The sequence below is a fragment of the Eucalyptus grandis genome, chromosome 10, assembly GCF_016545825.1.
Source record: "Eucalyptus grandis isolate ANBG69807.140 chromosome 10, ASM1654582v1, whole genome shotgun sequence".
NCBI lineage: Eukaryota > Viridiplantae > Streptophyta > Magnoliopsida > Myrtales > Myrtaceae > Eucalyptus > Eucalyptus grandis.
This window is the reverse complement of record NC_052621.1, coordinates 38,092,159-38,117,010: the sequence shown is the minus strand read 5'-3', so window position 1 is coordinate 38,117,010 and position 24,852 is coordinate 38,092,159. Positions and strand designations below refer to the sequence as shown.

The following is a 24,852-nucleotide window of genomic DNA, read 5'->3' as shown; positions in this document are numbered from 1 at the left end:
CGCTATTTTCTTGTATTTTGTAATTTTAGTTCACGTTAAAACTTAATGACTCATGCGTAGCTTTTTGGATCATGTTGAAACTTCATGAAAGCAACAAGAAAGTTAAAGCTCGTTCTCCTCCGTGCATCTTTGCTTCGTGTCTAAGCTTCACGAAAAAAGGAAGACAGTCGAGACATTATCTTTTCAAAATCATCATAGTGAGTGATCAAATTTATCTCTCTTACTAGATTTGGAAATTTGTGGCTAATCTATCTCATTAATATCACTATAATCTATTGACATTCTTGTCATATTTCAAATGTCACTCTAAATGTTTAAGGTATGGATCATAGAATAATCATGCATTATTTGTTGGAGAGAGTCTCTATTTGTACATTTCTAATTTCTTTGGCTACATGTGATCATCTAAATTTGAATGAGAATGTGATGGGATTATTTTAGATCATAAATCCTCATAATATCCTCTATTTATCAAAAGTAGATTTTTTTTTTTTTGGTAATTTATAAGCGTAGCAATTCGTAATTAGTCTGTTCCTCTAGTTAGTGATAAAATGAGTCCGTCATAGTTGAAAGATACAAAAACAATGATGAAATTGTACATAATCTTGGGAATCATTTAATTGGCAACGGTATCCAACCGACGGACTTGTAGCCCCAAATAATGAAGAACGATGAATACATGTCAAAATAAATCAAATGTCCCACTATTATGTGTTTGAATATACTTGCTAGTTGTCATTATAAACTATAACAAAATCAAAAATTGAAATATACATGTCAAATCAAAACCACAACTGCCCCAAAATAATTGAAATATATTGAGAGATCTTTTAAAAGCAAAACTCAAGTGATGGCAATACTTATCCCATCACTGACGAGCATCACTAACAATTATTTAGGGTTACTATCAAATGATTTAGATCTCAAGTCACTCGTTTAAATCCCCAAATCACTTTGACTTTATTCACACTAGCACACTAGCAACTTGGTGGAACGGTGGTGACAAGATCACTCAACATGCATTATAGCAAGAGCTCCAATCAAATGCTCGATCGCCTTAATGGAACTTTTATGGTAACACCCAAAAAGTGTCGCCGCCCCCATCCTTTTTTACTCAGGAAAAGAAAAGAAACAAAGAAAGAAAAAAAAAAAGAAACAAAGCTAGCCGCGGGGAAATTTTTTTGCAGTAAACCAAAAACTGAAAAAACAATTGCCACTCAGTCTTGACTTAATATTGACTAAAGCTTATACGTGACGGCATAAATTCTGGAATTAGCGGTTTATATGCATATGGTTCGGAAGACTAGGCACTAGCAAAGGAGCTGAAGATTTTTCTCCCACACTTCATCACGGCTAGAGAATGTACCCAAAGATCTGGTTACCACAAGGTGGCTTCGTGGAATTTGTTAACGCAAGCAATGAGAACTTTGCAATGCTCACTCTTTGGTCTAACTCATCAGGACAAAGAACAACTTGGTCATGCTTATGCACACATTGGTGGCAAGCTTGCAAAAGGGTCAATAAACCCAGTTATAGGATTCGTGAAATTGGGGATGACAGATGAGGCCACCAAAGAGCATCCTGTCGTGGCTAAGAAAACCATCGTTTAAGAAAACCATCCAATATGTACTCAGCACAATAATTCTCATATATATTGTGCCAGTTCTAATGCTCTAAACCATCTGCAACATACCATTAAGGACTGAGGAAAACATGTAACAGCCAAAAGCAAAGCAAAGGATGTATCTCAATTGTCATAGGATAGATCTCTAAACTTGAGACTCTCTGATTTCAAAACTGAGCAGTCTTAACTCAAAAACGATGTAAACCAACCAAACGTTCAAAATTCCACATTGAATTTGATCACGGTATAAAAAGCTTAATTCATTCTACGGATCAATTCGTTGATATAGTTCTCACGGTTGCCAGCATCTCCACCTTCAACATAATGATTCCTTTTCTTCTTGAGTCCACCCAGTGGTGCCTCGAGCTTAAAGGGCCATAGGAAGTTATTGGCTTCCCTAAAATGAGGTCCCACTGTCATTATCTCATGGATGAGATCTTCTGCGCAGATAATTCCATGTGTACCCAAGGCCTGCTCACCGAAAAGAATGAACCAGGTCTCTCATATGTCCGGAGAAGCATAGATGTCATAAGGCACGAGATGATAAGAACAAAAATGGACCTGTTCAATGATGGAGTTGTCCGTCAAAGCAATTCTCTGCTTGTTGAGCTTCCCATAGCCCCTTTTTGTATATCAGTTCCCTCACGCTCTTCAAGTTAGGATATCTGAAAACAAGCATATTCACTCAGAGGCCTGACGGGTGACATTGATCTAAATCCAAATTATGGAAGAGAACCACATACCCAAAAGTCACATAGGGTTCGACCCTGTGAAGCATGTTCACGGTTGCTTTATTGACTTTGAGAAACACCCCATTAAAGATCTATATCCAAAGAAAAATAAGTCAAGACAAAGGTAACAAATAGATTTGTTGATTAAAAACACTTTGCTTCTAGCCACCGCACAAAAGAGATAACTTTATAGCCAAAAGAATAGAAAGGTCATTTAGAAACAGATTACTTAGTAACAAACACCAATCGACAATCAGATCCTAGTGAAAAAAAACCGCCGAACCACATCAAATCAAATTAAGCCATGACAACAACCGAGCCTTCACATAAGGCTCTTTCACTGCTGAAATAACTTCTTCAAATGCCTCCAGCAATGCAAAGACTGATCTCAGTAAGTGATTCAAGACTTGGAAAGATTACCTGTCTTAGTCTCAATAACTGCAAGATCGTTCTCGTTTTTGGGTGCATGGCATTGATACTGAAAGTGAAAGATACTCGCATAAGAAATTCTGGGAAAAAAGTGTTATATTCATATTTGCAAGACGCAGAAGACATACCCACGGATGCGAATGATAAACAAAAGTTTAGCTTCCGGGTCAACGTAAAATCCTCCTCTCAACTTTGCTTCACGCTTCAATTGAATTAGCTCCTTTTCCTGGAAAGCCAACACCCAAAGGTCAGCTCCATGGTTGGAAACACAGAATTGTCCAACAACCTTATGAAAACTAGTGTCTATGTCTATACCTGCTCGGCATACTCCTTGGCATATTGCTTTGCCCTATTGTAGATCAATTTCCTGTTCTCAGCATTCTTTTTCTTAGCGGATTCAAGCTCTTGCTTTTTAGCCAATGCCCACTCCTCATTTCTCTTCTGCTTCTTCAATACCGACTCAGGAACAATGGCCTTGACTTCTTCCCCCGCCCATTTCTCTGCACTCACTGTCAAAACAACAAATATCAGCTATCCTTTCGTTTTCAAGGTTGCACCATCAAATAGTCATTCGTCAAGCTACATGCGGCAAACAACGGAATAAGGACAAAATGGTGAAAATTCACGAGTGTATCCTATCCAATTCATAACCACAATTCGCAATCGAGATGCTCCGCAAGCAACTAAAAGAGTCCTCAAGAATGAGCTTTGCAAATGGAGCGACAACCCGAAAACTACAATCCCTTTTAACTATTACTAGTCGATAGACATCGGATTCGGACAAATTTCGACTCTTCCCATATTCAACCCAGAGAAGGAACATCAGTGAGAACAGAGCCTAACTGCACTCTGCCGCACCAGAAAAAAGGGGACAAATTGAACTACAACCACGAACCCATTGACAATTTCACTCATCCGCCAGCAGCCGGCATCGGCAACCGAATGCACGTACGAATCATCAGGCGAGCCACCGGCCGGGCGCTTAGAAAACAATACGCAGGCAATTGAAAAAAGACCCAACAAAAAAAAAAAAAGGCAGGGCAATAACGCCGCGGACTGATCGCAAGCATGCAGAATACGAAGGTTGTAGGCAAGACACGCCGAATCCATCAACCTGGAAACACGAAGTCGGCGCTACTCACCGGGTGGTATCTGCTAAGAAGACGACTCGGCGGTGGTGGCCAACGGCAGATTTTTCTCTCTCTCTCTCGCAGGAGGAGCGTCTAGGTTTTTGTAGCGGGTTTTTATGAGGTCGGGAAGTCAGTAATCGGACGGCTGTGGATTGCCCTGTGTCCCGAAGGCGTATCGTGTGCGTACGTTGGTTTGAGGGACGATTTGGGCCTCAAGCCCAATTCAAAGGCTTCCTGTTCAAGGAACGCTTCCCTTTGGTCCCTTTCTTTCGGGATAAATGGGGTTTTGCGGTGGTGCGAACTGCAATTTCCGGACGTTTGGGCCGAGTACTCCATGGAGGGGCTTGCTAGTGTTGCTATGTTGCCAATTTATCAATTCCCTTTGTGGCCCAACTCTTGTGATTTTCTTTGAATTTCGTTAATGGGTGCCTGGGAGCACTTGTAAAAATAGTTGATCAAAGAATAATCGATGTGAAATTCGTAACTTTGCCTTATTTCGATTGCTTCACAAACTCAGTTTTATTTCTTTTTTTCTATTGCGATGTTTGGCATTGCGTATGTATTATTTTCCCTTGTAAAAGATTATAAAAAGTTACTTTTTACATCGGGATCTTTATTCATTGGGATTAACCAAATGAAGGGTGTCGACATCACATGCTATTACGGAGTTCTAATTACTCCATTGCCGCATTCGGTTCAACATACACAAAGGTCTTTGGGGCTTCCAAATGCCTTTGAAACGGAGTTTGAGAGGTATTCGGTGTTCAAAATTGTCATCTTCAAAGTCTCCCAACCCCAATGCAAGCTACTGTTGGATGTATGCCATAAAGCTACCATGTAATAGTTACATATTAGGGATTTCAATTATACTATCATTATTATTATTTAATTAATGGTAGTGACGTATTTATTCATTTGTCCAATTATTTTATATTTATGAATGATTCCATAGGATCAATTGCAACTAGACTTATGCTTGAGACGTTAAGAATATATGTGACGGATTCATAGTTAGATTGGATCTTTAAATCGTTCCCGGTCAATGGATTATTAAGTGGATATTAATAATCCTATTGAGACCGGTGTGTTCTTAACTTCACCATTAAGTATTTGATACTTTTTTTTTTTTTTTTTATCGGTCATACTCTATTCCTATTCTAACTCTCACCCTAAGACTTTTGCTCTGCTTTCTTGCAGGGCGTGGAAGTCGAAACCTACTTTTGAAACTAAATCGTCCCCAACCCAACCCCTTGAAAAGGTAGGGATTCGAACCCCCCACCTCCCTCTTCCATGTTGGAAGGGTAGCCACTAGAGCAAATCTCGATGGTTAAGTATTGGATACTTAAGGGAATGATGAGTCATAAGTCATTGGGTATTGTGATGCCTGAGTTAAAACACAAGTGTTTGTATTAGACAAGTTCACTGAACGTGACGCATATGGAACGATTAGCGACATGGAAGATTTTAGCGTGGTCAATGTCTAATTGTTCATGCTTTGGTCTTGTGTAAATAATCCTAGACTCGATACACAATGTTAACTTGTATGTCGAACAATTCTTTACCAAAAAAACTTGTATGTTGAACAACTATGGTTCATAGGTCCCGCTAGGGTGAGCATCGGTTTAGGATTCACCTTTGGACCGACCCAACCTTACCGATCCTAGTCCGGTTCCTCAAGAGGACTGGTCGGTCCTTGGTCCTAAGATTTTTGACCAAAGATTGTGTGGGTTGGTCTCGGTTCGAGAGTTCGAGGTCGGTCCAACCCGGATCAACCTTGACTATATATATTATATTATTCATAAATTTTTACATAGAAAAAACCTTAAAATAAATGGCGTCAACAACATTAAACAACTTTTTAGTGAGGAGTTCAAGTAACTTTATATTGTTCTTTAATAACTTGGATTTTTAATGTCTTTTACAGCGTTAATAATCATAATTTACGAATGAGGAAAATGTTTTTGTGAGAAGTTCTTACGGCATCCAAAATTGCATAAACAGGTCCTTACGGCATCCTCCTCTAGTACTTGTTCTCTTTTGTCTTATTTGTGTTTTTAGTTTTCAATTTGCCAAAATCGAAAGAAACAATTTCTCCCCTCACCACTCAACACTCGCCTCACTCATTTTGGGTCACTTGTGCCGTTCACTGCTCGATGCTCGCTTGGCTTGTTGCTCCCAGCTCAACACTCGATGCTCACTTTGTTTGACGCTCACCCCACTTGACCCTCACCGCTTGCCTTTCTTAGCTGACCTTGCTCATCATCGAATCCATTGGGTCGGTCCGGTCCTCGATAGCCCTTTCAAAGAGTACAAAAAAAATGAAATAAAAAATTTATTGGTTGGTCCTGTTTTAACTCTAGAACTCGGGACCGAACCCATTGAGTCAATTCGGTCTTCAATCGCTTTTCAAAGAGTACAAAAATGAAATAAAAATTATCGATTGGTCTCGGTTGACTTGGGAATCGGACCAAACCCACTGGGTGGGTTTGGTCCTCGGTGCCAAAAATTGAGGACCATCACTGTTCAGATTGGTCTTAGAGTTAGAGGGTAGATCGGCCCAACCCGAACCATGCTCACCCCTAATTCCCGCCATCAGGAACCTCAGAATAAACCTCGAATCAAATCGATACTGTGAAAAAACTAGACGGTCACACTTCGCTTACCTCGTGCAATGTGGGATAAAAATCGTAGTACTAAAAGGAATAAACACAAAAATCACATGCCGATGTCATTATAGAGAAAAAAAAAAAGTAAGAAAGCAAAAGCGCGTGAATCCTCATATGGAATTGGCTGGTGGTAGATGAAAGTGAGAAAATATTAGGTATGTCTCTTGCTCCGGCCGTGGCAAACAAGAAGGCGGTGGAGCGTGACACGTGTCCTCCTAGGACCCACATTCGGGAGAAAAGAGGTGCCGATTTTAAAAAAATTCAGTCTTGATTTTCTTTCGTCACGCCTCTCTCTCTCTCTCGTTCGACGAACTCCCCTCTCTCTCTCTCCACCCTCCCTCTTCCGACCGCGAACCACCGCGAGCAACTAACGAACCAAGAGGATACTAGCGAGACGATCATGAGCAATCGACCGACGTGCGACCTCCCTCTCTCTCTCTCGCCCTCCCTCTTTTCCGACCGATGCAAAACAAGCATTGAAAGATGGTTTTGGGGTTAAAACAAGCATTGAAAGATGCAAATGATCAATGTGTCCTCCTTTTCAATGAAGTTTAGAAGGCATGGAAGGTCTCCTATACTCTGCAGTCAAATTACTTGTGCCATTCCGTGTGGGATAAGTACATTGAATTTGAACTATCCCGCAATGTTGAAGTTATCTCACTCGCATTTATGTGCAAACTCTGAGATTTCTTACCAAAAAGTTACAACATTACTATGATGGGATAAGTACACTAATGGTGCCATAAGTTGTGTACGGTGCTCACTTTGGTGCCAAAAGTTTCCGCCTGATCACTTAAGTGCCAAAATTTTTGAAAACGCTCACTTTGGTGCCAACTCCGATCCGGTTGGCCGGAAACTGACGTTGCATTTTTATTAATATTTGAAGTCGACGTGGATCGCCGGAGAATACAATCAGCATGCAAACAACAAAACGACGCCGTTTAACGTCTTTTCCCCAAATAAGAAACCCTAAATCCCCAAATTCAGTAGAATCGGAAATTGAAAACCCTAAATCCCCATTCCGACCAGCTCAAGTGCATACTTGATTTTCTCAAAGTTATCAGCTCGCTCTGCGAATGGAGAGCAAAAGCTTCAAAGAAGGCTCACATTCCTATAAAAAAAGCGAATTAGATGGTGAGTGTTACTGTTATTGTGGGTTACCGAGTCCGAGAAGAACATATTGGACTCGGCTGAATCCCAGAGAAGATTCCATGGGTGCGCGATATAGAGAAGGCTCAAGTGCAAATATTTCAAATGGGTTGATAGGAAATTCTCTCGATCGAGCGACAGAGGTGGATCCCGAGTTACTTGAAGGCCGAAATCAACCTCCACCTGCGTTAATGGACGAGTTGGAGGATGTTGACTCAATGCAAGCTCAAATGAAGGGTTTAACATCTTTGGTCGACCATTTGAAGAGGGAGGTTTCAAGGCTGAAAATTGAAAGAAACTTTTATCGAGCGTTGACTGTGTTCTTATTCTCTTGTGTAGTTTATTTAAATGTGAAGTTAAGTAATGAGAAGAAGTTTGTATGTCTACTATAGTCGAAGTTTGTATGTCTACCATTTTTGTATGAAGCAGAAGGTTTTGTTGTAATCCATGGTAGAAATGCAAGGTTGGAGTTGGAATGCATTAATTATAAGCACTTCAGAAATGCAATGTTTTCTTGTTGCATTTTTTATTTGCCCTCCTGATTTGTGTTAAGAGAACTATACAAAGTACTAGTGATGTCAAGAACAAAGCAAGGAAAGAAAGTGTCGAGAACAGAGCAAGGAAAGAAAGTGGCGAGAACAGAGCAAGGAAAGAAAGTGTCGAGAATAGAGGAAGGAAAGTGAGATAGCTAGTATAAGCACCTAGAGGGGGGTGAATAGGTGCACAATCAATTTATCAAGATACGGAAGCGATTCTAGGCAACCAATAGAAAGGAGTTCACTATTGATTAACAAAATTGAAGTACGATCAAGGTAAAGAGTAAGGAAGAGAAAATTGAACACATGGTTTATAGTGGTTCGGCTTATTCCAAGCCTACGTCCACTCTTCCGCACTAACAGCCCACCTCGGCTGGATTTCACTATGAACAAAAGAGTAGTTACAAAAGACAGCCTTTTCCTTGATTCCACAAAGTGTAGATGTTCTACCACACCTCCTCAAGGTTTCTCACAAATATAGACTCTCTTTGAATACAATGTTTCGCTCAAAGGAATTGTCTAAACAACAAGGAGCTTCAGACTTTGAAATTCTTCTATCGCGCACACCTCGAACAACTTAGAACGTCTTCCTTATATACTCCTTTATGCCATCATACCCTTTGGCACTTACCAAAGGAATTCCTCCAATCTACCCGTTGGACGGAATCAATTAGGAAGATTATTCGAGCTATTAAAGGAACGTGTCGATAACCCATCAATCTTGTTTGCCCATACAATCAGGATCTCGGTTTCCATAAGTAGAACCTTCCAAGAATATTTAGGCAATTATCGGTTCCTTAATCTTCGAGTCAATCTCGATCAATCAAAGAATTCCGTTATGTCTTTTCCATCCACGAGATCTTCTCCAGTTGATAAGGTTGAATCCTTAACGAAACATCCAGTTCTGGATAACATTTCTTCAACGGATTAGAGACTATCAATGAGGATAGACTTTGAGTCTTGAGTCGGCTATCCGAGGTCTTCAAACTTTAAATAATAGTCTCGCAAACCTTCGGACTAGATCTGATGGAAACGTTTTTGCCGCCTTTCAAAACACTTCAAGAAGATTTCTCCAACAATCTCCCCCTTTTTGATGGTGACAAAACTTTCCGTTGCATTTGGACAACTTTGACCCGCAAACATTTTTCAAACACATATGCATATCTTATAGAGATAAATGACTAAATGAATAACACTAGAATCTGAACCACGGAAAATAGGTTAGTCTAATATGTGATAAAGCCATCCATAAGATATCAATAGTAGTTAATAGAAGCAATCAAGTCCAAGTCTAGTTCAGGTTCTCATCCGGACACAAAAACAAAATCAAAGTCAAACGAGATCAAACACAATTCAACAATCAGTTCAACAAACCATAAGATAAGTCAAATCAAATTGTTCAATCTTGCATCTCTCCCCTTTTTGTCAACATAAAAAGGTTGAGATGAAAATGGAATAAGATCAAGATTGCAACGGGATGCGCGGAATCTCCCATAGATCGACGATGCCTTCCGGCCTTTTCAAGTCTTCTTTTTGTGCAAGCATTGGCCTGAATCTGAGCAGAGGGCTTGGATTTTATCATTTAACGAACATGAAGAAACTTGACTCGCATTTTGCAAGATTTGAACCTCGCATCCCAAGGCATAAATTTGACCTCGCATCTCCAAGAGAATATCCATGATTCTGCGAAAATCGACCGAGCTTATCGGTCACTGTGGACTAGTCAAGACGTTGCGAGATGATGGCATATTAGGAATAATCTCGCCGAGGTTTGGCGATGAAACTTCATGACCTTCTTCTCGGAAATTGAGAGGCATAAACGTCCTTTCCGGGTCTGGGTGAGCGGCGACTCCTTCACTTGTATCGGGATATGAGGACTTCCCTCCTTTCTCGATCTCCCCGTTTCCATGCCTACAAGTGGAGAAGAGTGTTCCTCGAGGTTCACCTTCTTCTCTTCTTTCTTCTTCGGAGTCTTTCCTCCTCTCGCTTTCTTTTTCGCCAACTGCTCTTTCTTCTTCTTTCTCTTGTTCTTCTCTTTCTTCTTCTTCTTTCTCTTTTTCTTGACCTTTCTTTCCTCTTGGCCTTCTTTTTCCTTTCCTTTTGTCTCACGATATTCCATTGACTCGAACAAGACAACTTAGCTTCTTCAAAGCTATGGCCAAGTGGTAAGGTCATCATCTTCTTCATCTTCCATAATAAGAGCTCATTTTCGGTTTGAAGCAACCAAAGGGCTCCTTTCTTTTCCATTTTGAAGAAGAGATTTGATGCGCTTTTGACTGAGTCTTCTCCTTGAATTTCTCCAACTCCTTGTTCGGTTCCTTCGGACGCATTTTGGTCACCATCTTGATCCCTACCACCATATGATCGCACGATCGAACACAAAAGATTTATGCGAGGCTGAATATTCGTATGTCTCGAATAACTTCGTCACAAGGCTTGGGTAAGGGAGTTGACCTCTGTCCTTCATCATCGCTCTATACATGTGGAACATGATAGTGTGAGGGAGAAAACCTTTTCAAGTGGGGATGGCATACATGCCTTGCCTCAACTTGAAACATCGATCTTGGAAGTTGATTTTGGTCGGAGGCAATTGATCACAATCTTGTGAAGTAAGATGTTGAATGCCCTCATCCTGGGCAGGTGATCTTCTCCTCTGTTTTCCTATCCTTCACTAGTTCCGGTGTGGCCCGAGCAATGGAAACTTTGATCGGTTGATATCTTCCTTTAACTCCTAACACATCCGCGCAAAGATATCTATATCCACAACATAGTCTTGATCTTTGACGCTGAAAGAGAATCTATTCGCATCCAAAAAGCTAAGATTTGAATAGAAATATGCGGTTAGTTCAAATAGGCCTCCGTAGTGTCGGAGCGTAGAACTTTTCCGGTTGAAGAAAACCGAACTTTTCCCTCAAGTTCACATTCACAAGATCCAGAAATCAAAATCCACACTTCTAGGGTTTATCACCCCACGCTCAGCAATTTCGAGTACAAATCCTTTTGTTCCTTCGATCTCGAACAAATCTCCCATTTTCCTCGATTTTCAAACCAACACCCATTCTCGATTGAAATTGGCTATACGGTTGTCATCATCATTCCCATCTCAGAGATTCGGTCCCAATCACGAGGATCACTTGGGATATTCGCAAGGGTTTCCTCGGCCACCCCTTTACGAGCAATTCCCAAACTTTCCATTTTCCGCAAAAAGATATATTCGTTCCCATATCCTTTGTTTTTAAGAAAATCATCGACATAGTTCAAGGGGAGTACGAGTTCCTTTTAGGCACGATATAGCTTATAAATATAAGCGGGCTTTTGAACTCTACCTAGGATCCGCATCCTCACGATTTCTTCCTCTTGTTGATGATCAACGCCTTGAGGACTAGATGGAGGAGAATGACGCCGGGGCCGAGAATGTTGTGGGCTGCCGCCGTTCGAGACACTTCTTCGGTGAGATCGAAGTGCGTAGGCCCACTCACTCATTCGTGTCAGTGGTCCCCTTGCGATTCTCGAAGACTTTCTTGAAGATGACATCTTTCTCGGTTTTGGAAGATTCCTTGCTTGACTTTCCCAAGAAAGACGACAACTTTTTGAAGATTAAACAATGGAAGAAAACGGGAATGGAGGATTGATGCTTTCTAGGGTTTGAGAGTAAAGTAAAGAGAAATCAACAAAGTGCACGATCGGTTAAAAAGAGAGATAAATGGAACCGCCACAAAGGAAATAAAGAGATGCCTTTTCAAAATAACTGTCCTTTTTCCGCGAAAATAGTCATTTCAAAAATAACTCTCTTTCAAAAAGGAAACGATGGGGCAATAATTAAGCCGATTAAAGATAGCAATAAAACACGGTTCACGCCGTACCTTTTCAGATAAGATTTGAGAGAGAGAAAGACTAACTTTTACGGACGGGTCGTACCAAGACCGACTTACGCCTTGAAGTCTTGTATGTCTCAGTCCGAGAGTCTTTAGACTTTGATCTCCTCATACCTTAAAATGTTGAGTCTAGAATGGATGATTTCAAATTGATTTTTCTCTAAAGGCTTTGTAAATATATCCGCTTGATTGGTTCTTTGAATCAACAAATTGAATTGAAACATCTCCATTTTGAACATGGTCTTTAATAAAGTGATGTCGAATCTTATATGTTTTTGCTCTTTGGAGTGGAGAATTGGATTTTTGGTGAGGTTTATAGCACCGGTGTTGTCGCAATTAATCTCCGTGCATGAGTCTTCAATTCCAAAGTCTCTTAGCCATTGTTTTATCCACGAAATTTGCGAACAACAACTCCCGAGAGCTATATACTATGCTTCGCCGTAGAGAGAGCAACCGTACTTTGCTTTCTTGAAACCAAGACACCGTCTTGCCTCCAAGTAGTTGACAAAGTGCCCGAGGTGCTCTTTCTATCGACTCCCGCATCCGGTCTCCAAAGGCACTCGAATATCCAAGAAGAGTAAAGTCTCCCTTTTGGATACTCGTAGACCAAAGCTTGAAGTTGATGAAATATATTTGATATACGCTCGCAAAGATTCAAATGGGATTCTTTGGGCCGATTGAAATCGCACAAATGCAAACACTAAACAGTAATGTCGTCTAGCGTAAGATAAAGAAGTGAACCAATGATACTCCCGTATAGCTTCTCCGGGTCGACTTTCTTTCCTTCTTCATCTTTGTCTATCTTCAAGGAACTTGACATTGGTATGTCGACCTTTTTGCAATTGTTCGTCCAAACTTTTGACAAGATCATTTGCATATTTTTCTTGATGAATGAAAGTTCCTTCCTCCGCTTGTTTTATTTGAAGTCCAAGAAAGAAGGTTAACTCACCCATCATGCTCATTTCAAATTCATCCCGTGATAGTCTTAGAAAAATTTCTTACAGACTTTCATTAGAGGATCCAAAGATAATATCATCGACATATATTTGAACAAGCAGAAAACTTTTGCTTCTCTTTTAATAAAAAGAGTAGTGTCTACTTTTCCTTTAACAAATCCATTTCAAATTAAAAACTTACTTAATCATTGCCCAAGCTCGAGGTGCTTACTTTAAGCCATACAAGGCCTTTTTGAGACCGAACCGGAGTCCGGTTTCTTTGGGTCTTCGAAACCCGGCGGTTGTTCCACATAGACTTCCTCATGGATAAATCCATTTAGGAAAGCACTTTGACGTCCATTTGAAATAACCTGAAATTTTTATGACAAGCAAATGCAAGTAATAAACTTAATTGCTTCTAACTCGGCTACGGTGCATAAGTCTCGTCATAGTCGATCCCTTCTTCTTGTGTATCCCTTTGGCTACGAGTCTAGCCTTGTTTCTTATGACTTTTCCTTTCATCCATCTTGTTCTGAAAACCCATTTAGCTCCAACAATTGATTTACCTTTTGGTTTAGAGTCATTTCCCGGACATCATTAATTCCCGAATTGTCCGAGTTCTTCTTGCATAGCTTCTATCCAGCTTTCGTCGGATAAAGCTTCATCTATGCTTTTGGGTTCTATTTTAGAAATAAGAGCCACAAAGACTAGACTCTTCACGCCTTTTGGATCTTGTGTGGATTCCTTCATTGATGTCGCCAATAATAAGATCTTTGGGATGACTGGACTTATGTTTCCGATTCTTTGGTTAATTTATCGTTGATGATCACTTCCTTCACTTGAATCTTCAACAATCACTTGTTGCTGGTCCTTCAAAGTCTCGAGCCGCTTCTTGAGATTTAGACTTTGTAGAGTCTCGGAGGTCGGTCTCTTCAAGATGAGTCTCGAATAGATTCATTTTGAATAGAGTCTTGGAATTTGACATTCATTGATTCTTTCACAGGTTTGAGTCTTCTTGTTGTAGACTGCATGCGATTTGCTAGTGGTTGAATATCCAAGGAAGATGCCTTCATTTGACTTTTCTTCAAACTTACCAACTCGATCATTTGCATTTTTCAATATGAAACATTTACATCCGAATACATGAAAATATGAAACAATGGGCTTCTTTTTTTAAATAATTCATAGGGGTTTTTTCTAGAATAGGCCTTAGAAAAACTCTATTGATAATATAGCATGATGTTGAAACTGCTTGAGCCCAAAAATCGTAAGAGATATTGCTTTCAATTAAAAGAGTTCTAGCCATTTCTTGAAGAGATCTATTCTTCCTTTCCACAACTCCGTTTGCTCGAGTATATGGAGAGGAGAACAAATGCTGAAACGAGATTCTTCACAAAATTCTAGCAAAATCTTGATTTTCAAATTCATCTCCATGGTCTGTTTTTATACTTGAAATAACATACCCTTTTTCATTTTGAACATTCTTAGCAAATTTTTCAAAATAAGAGAAGGTTTCAGACTTACTTGCCAAGAAATATACCCAAGTAAATCGTGAGTAGTCATCCACAATTACTAGGCAATATTTCTTACCTCCAATGCTCAACGTTCTTGTTGGTCCGAAGAGGTCCATATGCAAGAGCTAAAGATACACGGTTAGTGGAAACTTGATTTATTGGTTTAAAGGAATTTCTTACCGTTTTCCCAATATACATGGTGTACATAGATCGACTTTTGGTATGATAAATTGGGTAGACCACGAACAAGCTTCTTTCTTTGAGATTTTGGCTATTTGCTTCATGTTGATATGCCCAAGTTTTTGTGCCATAAGCTCGCTTCGTCTTGAATTGAGATTTAGACATTGCGATTCATCCGGTTTCACGTCCAAGATGTAGATATTTCCATGTCTTCGACCCATGAATGAGGCGAGTAGAGTCTTTATGTGTTCCCGAACAAATACCCTCTTGAAAGTTGATTCTAAAAAAAAAAAAACCAGCATCACACAAATTTTTTGATCGACATTTGAGCAGATTATAGTTGAGCCCTTCAACTAAAAAGAAACATTTATCGTAAGGTTCCCAATCTTTACAGCCCAAATCCCACTATTTTTCCTTTGTCAGCTTCCTCCAAATGAAGCTTTTCCACCATTCACTTGAACAATCTTTTATGTAAGCACTCAGTCTCCTGTCGTGGTGTCTCGAGCATCCACTATCCAGGATACCATTTCACTTTTTTCTTGATAGTGACCTGCATTTAAAAAGAAACTCAAGCTTTCTTTGGTACCCATATTTTCTTGGGTCCTTTTGAGTTAGTCGATATACGGTTTTTGCCTGAGACTTTATTGATGTGTCTCCAAACCATAGGACATTCTTTTCAAAGTGATATGCACTATTGCATTTTGAACATCTAAGAGCATTACGACCTACTGGTTTTACAAAGTTCATTTCAAAATGATTTTTGTAAGCATTTCTTGTGGGTCTTTGTTTGATTCTTTCTTTCACTTTAGGAAAATCGATTAAAGGAATAGTTTCGGCATTCATTCCTAAACCCATTTATTGAAATACGGTCTTTGAACATAAAGTATTTTTCTAGTTTTCTCAGATCCTATAGAAAATCTTTGGAAATATTTGAAATATCATTTTTCAAAAATGCATTTTCTTTTAAAGATTATCTTTACTTTCTACGAGAGAAGAAAACATTCGATCTAAGCATTTCACTTTTTCTTCCAAAACATTCTTTTTGTTGTTTTAAAGCATAATTTTCTTTTTGAGTTCGGAAATTCTTTTTAAGAGAAGTCTTAAGACTAAAACATAATTCATCAATGTATTTTGAAACTTTAATAGGGATTTTGAAATTACTTACCTCGAATTCACTTTCCAATCGATAGGTCTCGTAGTTTGATTGCAGAACTGTTGTGCCATTAGACATATGTTGGCATAATCATCATCACTTTATCTTCGCACTGCACATCACTCCAGGTTTCGGCTTTGAGAGCTTTTCATACTTTTCTGGATTTTCCTTTCTTCTTCCTCGTAAGAGGGCGGTTTGGTCCGATGTGTCCTTTTTCTTGCATTCAAAGCCGGTAAATGCTTTTTGTTTGATTCATCATCTTTGACTTGGTTTTGTTGCTTGAAAACTTGTTTCCTTGAATTGAATCTTATTCCTTTTCTATTGACTTTACGAGATCTTCTTATCATGAGAGCAAGTTCTTCATCATCCATGTCGTCTTGAGTCATTTACACGAATCATCATTAGATTTTAATGCAATGGATTTCTTACCTTTAGGATCTTCGTCTTCATTGATTGTTCCACTTCATAAGGGCGAAGAGTTCCAACCATTCATCATGACAAAGGCATGATTCTTGGGTCTCTTTTGATTGAGGTCTTTATATGATTCCAATCCTTGAAGTCCACTAGCAGCTTGTTCACTTTTCAGGATGTAAATTGTTGACCTTGATTTTCAAGACCATTCACGATTTACAAAACGACTAAACATGTCGGTTATAGATTCTCCTGGTTTCATTCTCAAGGCTTCGTATTGGTAGAAGAATGTTGATTCTAGTCTCTTTCACTTTCGATCGGTTCCTTCATAGGTAATGTGTAATCTATCCCGGACTTCTTTTTGGCTATATCAAGAAGATATTATTATATTCAAGGAGATAAGCACAATAATGTGTTAATAAAATTGCTTTTGCATCAATAGCTTGTCTCTTGATTATCTCTTCTCGACTCATTTCGTGGACTCAACAAAGTGTCCTTTCTCTTTCCGAGGCAGGATGCGGCTTTTAGGAATGATTCCTTTTTCTACAACGTCCCATTCCAGAGGATCCTTTGATCTTAAGAACGCATTCATCTTGTTCTTCCGTATGTTTAGTCCTTTCCATCAAAGTAAGACGTGCCCGGGTTGCTTGCCCCCTTACACACCGGCCTCGGAGCCAACATACTAGCCATGGATCTTTTACTGCGAGAGTAAAACACTTCAAACAAAGTGCAGTACACGAGCTCATACCAGTGAGATAGCTAGTATAAGCACCTAGAGGGGGTGAATAAAGGTGCACAATCAATTTATCGAGATACGGAAGCGATTACAGGCAACCGATAGAAAGGAGGTTCACTGTTGATTAACAAAAATTGAAGTAGTCAAGGAAAGAGAGAAGGAAGAGAAAATTGAACATAGGGTTTATAGTGGTTCGGCTTATTCCAAGCCTACGTCCACTCTTCCGCACTGGTCATTACCCCACCGGGATTCCTTATGAACAAGAGTAGTTACATCATGACTTTCCTTGATTACCGTGTAGATGTTCTACCACACTCTCGAGTTTCGCAAATATAGACTCTCTTTTGAATACAATGTTTCGCTCAAAGGAATTGTCTAAAAACAACAAGGAGCTTCAAACTTTGAAATTCTTCTATCGCGCACACCCAACAACTTAGAACGTCTTCCTTATATACTCCTTTATGCCATCATACCTGGCACTACTACAAAGGAATTCTCCAATCTACCAGTGACGGAATCACTAGGAAGATTATTCCGAGCTATTAAGGAACGTGTCGATAGCCATCAATCTTGTTAGCCATACAATGTGATCTGGGTTTCATAAGCAGAACTTCCAAGAATATTTAGGCAATTATAGGTTCCTTAATCTTGAGTCAATCTCGATCAATCAAAGAATTCGTTATGTCTTTTCTAGCCACAGTCTTCTCAGGTTGATAAGGTTGAATCCTAACGAACATCCGGCCTGATAACCTTTCTTCAACTGTTTAGAGACTGTCAATGTGAGATAGACTTTGAGTCTTGAGTCCGGCTATGGGAGGTCTTGAACTTTAAATAGGCGAGTCTCAGCAAACCTTCGAACTAGACCGATGGGAAACGTTTTGTCAACTTCAAAACACTTCAAGAAGATTTCTCCAACAGAAGAAGTCGAAAAATGAAGAAAGCAAATAGAGATTGTGCACCCTAACATGTTTACATTGGAGGAATGCAGTATTCAGTTTAAGAGTGTAAAGTCAAACTTTGTTTTCGTTTCGGTTAGTTAGTTGGTTTTCATTCTTTGTTATCCTCAGGCATCGATATAAAACCGATGAGCCAAGTAAACAAGTAGAAAAGTTCTTTGATGCAAGCAAAGCTCTCATTGAATAAGAATACACTTTTTCTCGCATCGTTTTTCATTTTCTCCCTCTCATTTCCATTTTTCTCATATGTTCATCAAATCTCTTCAAGTCTTGGTTTGTTGGTTTGTGCAATTGCAAACTATGCTGAAATGGAAGGTTGAGTTGGAATGCATTAGTTTTGAGCACTTTTTATTGTTTAGTTGTGTATTGGCAATGTTTGTTTTGGTTGTTTTTCCTTCAAATAGAATGGTTGCTGATTTTATCGTTGTAATGGTTTCTTTGGTTTGCTGGTTTCTTGCAACCTGGCAAACCATGGGCAAACCAAGGATGGTGGCAAATTAACGATTAGATCATTTCGAAGTGCCAAAAGTTGTAAATATAGTGATCACTTGAGTGCTAAGTTTTTATAAAAGTGATCATTTAGTGCCAGTCGCGATTACAAAGTGATCATATACATTTGCACAAGTAGTAAATAGTGATCGCTTGGTGCCAATTTTAAACTTGCACTGATCATTGGTGCATCCGCATCTTGTTCTTGCACTAGTTGGCTGGCCGGTGCATCTCTGCAACACAACAGCCTGCAACAAGATACACTAGCACCCAAAATTGCATCTTATTTCAAAGACATACAACTAACCCCACAAATAGCATCAACGCAACAACGACATCCTATTCAAGACTATTGAATGAAATCGACAGATAGCATAAACGCATCTTGACTTCAACCAGCAACACTATATGAACACATTCAAATCTAAAAATAATAGCAACTTCATAAGAACATTGCACCCAACGGCAAAATACAGAAACAACTATTGTCATTGATATTGATTGATTGTTCACAAAGAAAAGAAAAACATGAACTTCACTCCCCAATCTCGGAAAGTTCAGCACCCTCTTAAAAAAACCAATGGCAATATGGAGCGCACAACTACCATCGGTGATATAATATCAGCACCACATAAAAATAAACATAAACTATGTCCAAAGACCCTCCCATCGGTCAATATGGACAACACCCCGATCTCCTTTTCGTCTTGGGGCTTGAATTGATTCATAATCCGAGCACTCTTTCGAACCGGATGTGCGGGTTCTTTAACCGGCGTTGTTCACCTCCTTTTCCTTGTTTTTACCGGTGGCTATTCTTATTCTAGCACGTGTCATGTGTTGGTCCATATCATCACTATCACGCCCAATCGTTGGTGAAGATGGAATTGGTCTTTGAGTTACTACATTTGGATACGGGCTGTTTCAGCTATTCTCACTCTCTTCTTCTTTGGAGCACTCTTCTTTGTAGCCCTTTGATTCTTGAGTTGGCCCACCTTGAGGAGAAGTACCTCCGAGTTCTCCCGTGCTACAAGAACATAAAGCGATATTGTCAACCAAATGAATTAAAGTACAACAAATTAAATGCACGAGGCCTACAAATCTTACATTCAAAATAGTCATTCCAGTTCATTCATCTGTAAGTCCCATAACCATATTGCCTTAATCTTTTTCCAATATCCCCTCTTGTTCGCCGTGGTGCATCATTTTCCATGGCCAACGGATGGGGAGCTTGACCCTACGCAACTTGTGTGCAATTGCTCGTCTTTTCACCGAGAAACACATAACAAATTTAAAATTGGCCCATAAAAGACAAACACAGCAATGTACAATACATGAATTTTTTTTTCTCGTTTGCTCAACGATGGACTCAGTTGTTGTTCTTGTCTTGCCTATTCCGAGTCCTGTCCCTACACTTGAGCCTACAACGGGCCTTTTTACAGCCCTTTAGAAGGCCTTACAACAATGTACTATATCGGGATCATGACCAACTACAATGAATAATTAGACATCTACTTTATTTTCATGGTGGAAACAAATGGAGAAAACTTATCAAATTACAAATGCATGATAGAGGAAAGCACAAAAGAAGCAGTGCACATGGTCAACCATCAAACCATCGAATAGGAAATGTAAAGTTACCGGTGTAAAGATGATACTTACCTTCTGACGGGCTTTTTGTTTGCCCTTGATGAGGCACTTCTTATGCAGGCCATCCCTACCTTCAGCCATTACATCTTCTTTGATGCCGCCTTTTCAGCTCACAACCTTTCTTGTTATTGCCCTTCCTTAAGTGCCATATGAGCATTTCATCTTTGAGCCGATCCTACTCATCCTCTAACTTGATGCCTCTTCTTTTTGCTGCATTCTTCTTTTCTTTTTGGCCTTCAAATTTGCTTCTTCAATGCAAAGGGTGAGGGCTTTCAGGATTTGTTGGCTCCCAAAATTCTGCTTACGAGAAGCCGCATCATGAATTGGTATGAAGCAAGGTATGAGAGCTTTTTTTGTACCAATCATGTAGGTAATCATCCTGGATTTTCTTGCTTCATCACGAATAGCACAAATTGCATGGGCAGGAATTCCATTCATTCTTTGAGCTCGGCATGAACACTTTTTCTATCCAAAGTTGACAACATACTTATCCCTGATTTTGAATAATCTCATATCCATTATCTCCATTCCAAAGTTGGATGGCGAGAACCTACTAGCAAGCAATGTTTGCATCCAATCTCTTCATAATCCTAGGGCCACATCTCTAGTCCATTTCGTAGTCTCATCTCTTTGCCTATGCGGTCTAGTCATCACCATCACTCAAGATATCATCAAGCATGCGATGATTGGTTTGCACCTAGCCTCTAAAATTCTGCCATTGAAAGCTTATTTGAGATTGTTATCAATGATATCACATTTGAACTCTTCGCTGAAGAAGGGCCCGCATTGCTTAGTCATGCGGAAGAGTGCATCAAAACCTTCCTTTGTTAGGCTGCAGCAATCCTTGTTTGGCTAATCTGAAATCAGCCATGTTGGTACTCTTTTCTTTATGCGGAGCGCTTTCCGGAGCCTATCTCCTTTGAAGTTCCTTGACCGGTTTGCATATATGTGCCTCGCGCATTCTATGCTCAACATGTGGCATCAACTCGGCAATGCAGAATAAGTCCCTACAAAAATTCAAACCAATAAATACAAGTCAGAAAAAAAAAATATGCAAATGATTAATATTAAAAAGTGAATTAGTGATAAATGAAATTACCTTTCTTTGTCGCTCATGAATGCCCATCCTCCCCATCGGTTATCTCAAGGTCACCATTAAATTTTTGAGAAACCGGGACCAAATATCCTTGTTCTCTATCTTCACCACATGAGCTATCGGAAACATTTGATTATTGGCATCTCTCCCCACAAGAGCCAACAACTCCCCCTTAAACAAACCCTTTAGAAAGCATCCATCCAATCTATAACCTTCCTACAGCTAGCCAGAAGCCCGTTTGCATGCATCAAAACGGTACATAAAATCTATCAAATCTATGGCCAAGATCGTGGAGTGGCCCTATCCACAACCTCTACATACACCCTACTAGATGGGTTTTGAAACATGCATTCGCTCAAGATAGTCCCATACCGCGCATATTCTTCTTTTATGCCCACCCACGATATTTTCATCACCCTCATCTTAGCTCTTGCATTTGATTCCTTGACATTAACCCCTACTTACCCTTCACTAACCTGTTGAAATTAAGGACTCTTGATCCAGAGGCATTGCTTTGATAATGTTGAAAAATGCTTCCATAACCCACACTCATTATCCTTTTATTGTTAAAAATAATTGGACAAGTATGTTCCTCCTGAGGACCTAATGCGAATGACCCATTCTTTTTCAAAGACCCATAGAGCTTCCATGGACAATTGGGTTGTGAGCACTTAGCTCTCACAAATTCCTCGTGTTTCTAATGAATTTAACACTCCTGTGTTCACCAATGGAGTTCTTCACAATAGCTTCCTTGAACTGTTTGGCATCATCAAATCTCATGCCCACACAAAATAGGTTTTATCAACGATTAGGATCATAGTAAGGGTACTTACTTTTTATTGGACAAAGAGGGTTCTTCATCATCATTATCAAGATCATTCTCCGAACTAGCAACTTCATTGCCACAGCTTTCTTCATCTTCACTTCTATTACCTTCAGCTGAACTCCATCCCATTTACTCGCTCGGGCCTCTTTGTCAAGGTGCAAGTTTTTTCTCGAAATTCCCACTTTGCTTTTGTCTTGATTATGCGAGTTCATCATCATCTTCATCATATGAAATTTACCGAAGCAAAATATTCATCTTCCGATTCTTGGATAAAGCAATTTCCCATTCTAATCCAATGAAGTCCTCATCGCCCAAATCTTCACCCAAATCTTCACCCAAGCTTTTCAAGACATGTCACCGTTTTTGTTCATCTCTATCAATGTGAGTTCTCTCCTTCATCCCCGACTCGATTACTCGCTTGAATAGGATCCCTCACTTCTCCTCTTTTAATGGTGGTCTGCTCATCCCCATCCTCATCCTCATCCTCACCACATCCTCATCATTATCCTCATCCTCACCATCACTATAATACTCAACATATACCTTAGCTTCTTATAGTAAGAAGATAATAGTAAATGATATCCTTAATACCATTATTCTGTCATTATAAAATCTCAACCCCATCTCAATTCTTTCCCAGAACACAAGTAATGTAGTTTTGCACTTTGCATCGTAAAATACACCAAATCCTTGAAAATCAATATATGATGGCTTCCGAACATTGACATAAAATAGTACATTCATTTCCACCGGTATATTCCCAATCATCGGTGCAAATAGCAAAACTCTCCACCATAGCAAAAACAATGATGCCTACGATTCGGTTCATGTCGTCTTGCACCCAATAAAATAAAAATAAAAACAAATGTCATTACTTGTTGGGACCACATGACGGAATCATCAACTTCACATGGAGGTCCTTGTCATTTGTTGTCAAGAAACAAATGCAACTAATCTCCCGATTCAATGCTTTTACAAAGCGAAGAAGCCAAGTTGAATAATCAAAGTGAGGTCCCACCACCCATTTTTCAATTCAATCACATTCGGTCCCTCAGTTTCCCCCCACGAAGCGGTCCAATTAATTAAATAAATTCGGTCCCACCACTTTGTTTCCCGAGTCGAGCCCATTTTCCTCCGCGCCCTATTTTTCTATTCGGTCCCCACAAAAGAAAGGGAACAAACGACGGAACTCCTCAAATTTTCTATCGGTCCCCACGACTTTCCCGAGCCGAGCCCTCAATTTGCCCTCCACACCCTAACTTCCCGTTGGAACCCCTAAATTTTTCAGTAAATTGACAAACTGGAGTGAGTGAGCGGAGTTGAGGATGCAGCCAGTGAATGATTGTGAACAGGCGCAGCTACGGCGGAGGCCCAGCGGCGGGGCCGAGCGTGGCGACCGAGTGACGGCGGGCAAGTGAACAACGGTGGGTCGGCGAGCTCGGCCGGTGGCGCGAGTGAGAACCCTAGGCGAACACTGTTTTTGGCCCGTCGTTTTTAAGTATTGAATCCACTATACGACGATTGTTTTGTAGGTAATCCACGTGGAATGGTAAACGACGTCGTTTCTTGAAGAAAGAAACGGCGTCGTTTTTATGTCATGTGGACAATATTAAGAGTTGTCGAATTTTTTAAAATATAAATGCCACGTAATTATTTTGGCCAGGAATTTCTCATGGGGCACCAAAGTGAGCGTTTTTCTCCATTTGGACGGCAGTCCTCCGGGAACTTTTGGCGCTAGTGAGCGCCATACACAACTTATGGCACCATTAGTGTACTTATCCCTTACTATGACAGGTATTTCTCTGAGCTTCCAGCCTTGCAAATAGATTTTATACAAAAGGAGTGATGATGTTAATTTTAGGCCTTTTCTGTTGACCTATTATCTTTTCCATTTTCATGTCAAGTTGTATTGTCTCTAAACCTTCTTGATTTGAAGTCTTTGTTGGAGAAGCGTTTGCTAATAATGCACTGTTCATTCTATCCATGGTCTGACAGCAAACATAGCATATTGGTACCTTATTTCTTAATTTTGGTGAAAGAAGCCTATTTTGTGAGTTTGAACTGTGAAGTCTAGGTAAAGCACCTATTCTGCATAGTAATGGGAAAGTGTCAAACTTGTAATAAGTGTTAATGCTTAGCTAGAACCCTTTATGTTAAGTTTATAAGGCCAATATTCATATATTTGGCCATAGATCGCAATTTGCAGCAATTTCATTCAGATTCCTATATACATGATTGAACAGGAGGTTTATCCTAGCTCTTCATGCTTTGCTTAGTGCAAATGATGCTACATCTTTGGGGACACACTTCACCATAAGGAATGTAATTGATATGAACACTAGTTTGATTACATAGCAGCCAAGTCAGTATATTAGATCAAGTTGTATTTATGACCATAATTTGTAGTTTGGCCATCGATAGCAAGTTGTAGCAACTTTTCAGATTGTAATATATGGTTCAACAGGAGGTTTGGATCCTAGATAATGCTTTGCTTAGTGGAAGTCACATCCCTGCAAAACCTGAGGAACTCAAGTCGAGACGATGAATGTAATTGATACGAGTACAAAGCTATATTACATAATAGCCATGTCTGAGCATGTGAATTTCCTGCCATTTTCTTAGCACCTAACAAACCTTCATATAAACCATTAACACGTGATTGAGAGACTCTAAAATGATCATTGACCTTTTCCCAGGGAGAAAATAGCACCTCTTTTTGGATGAATTATAAAGGACACTGAATCATTATTTTACCTGCCTTATTATGTT

At 39.7% G+C, this 24,852-nt stretch overlaps 1 pseudogene; it reads right to left on the bottom strand.

The window, feature by feature from the left end:
- Window positions 1-1,625: 1,625 nt before the first annotated feature.
- Window positions 1,626-20,242, bottom strand: LOC120288869 (annotated as a pseudogene).
- Window positions 20,243-24,852: the final 4,610 nt, after the last annotated feature.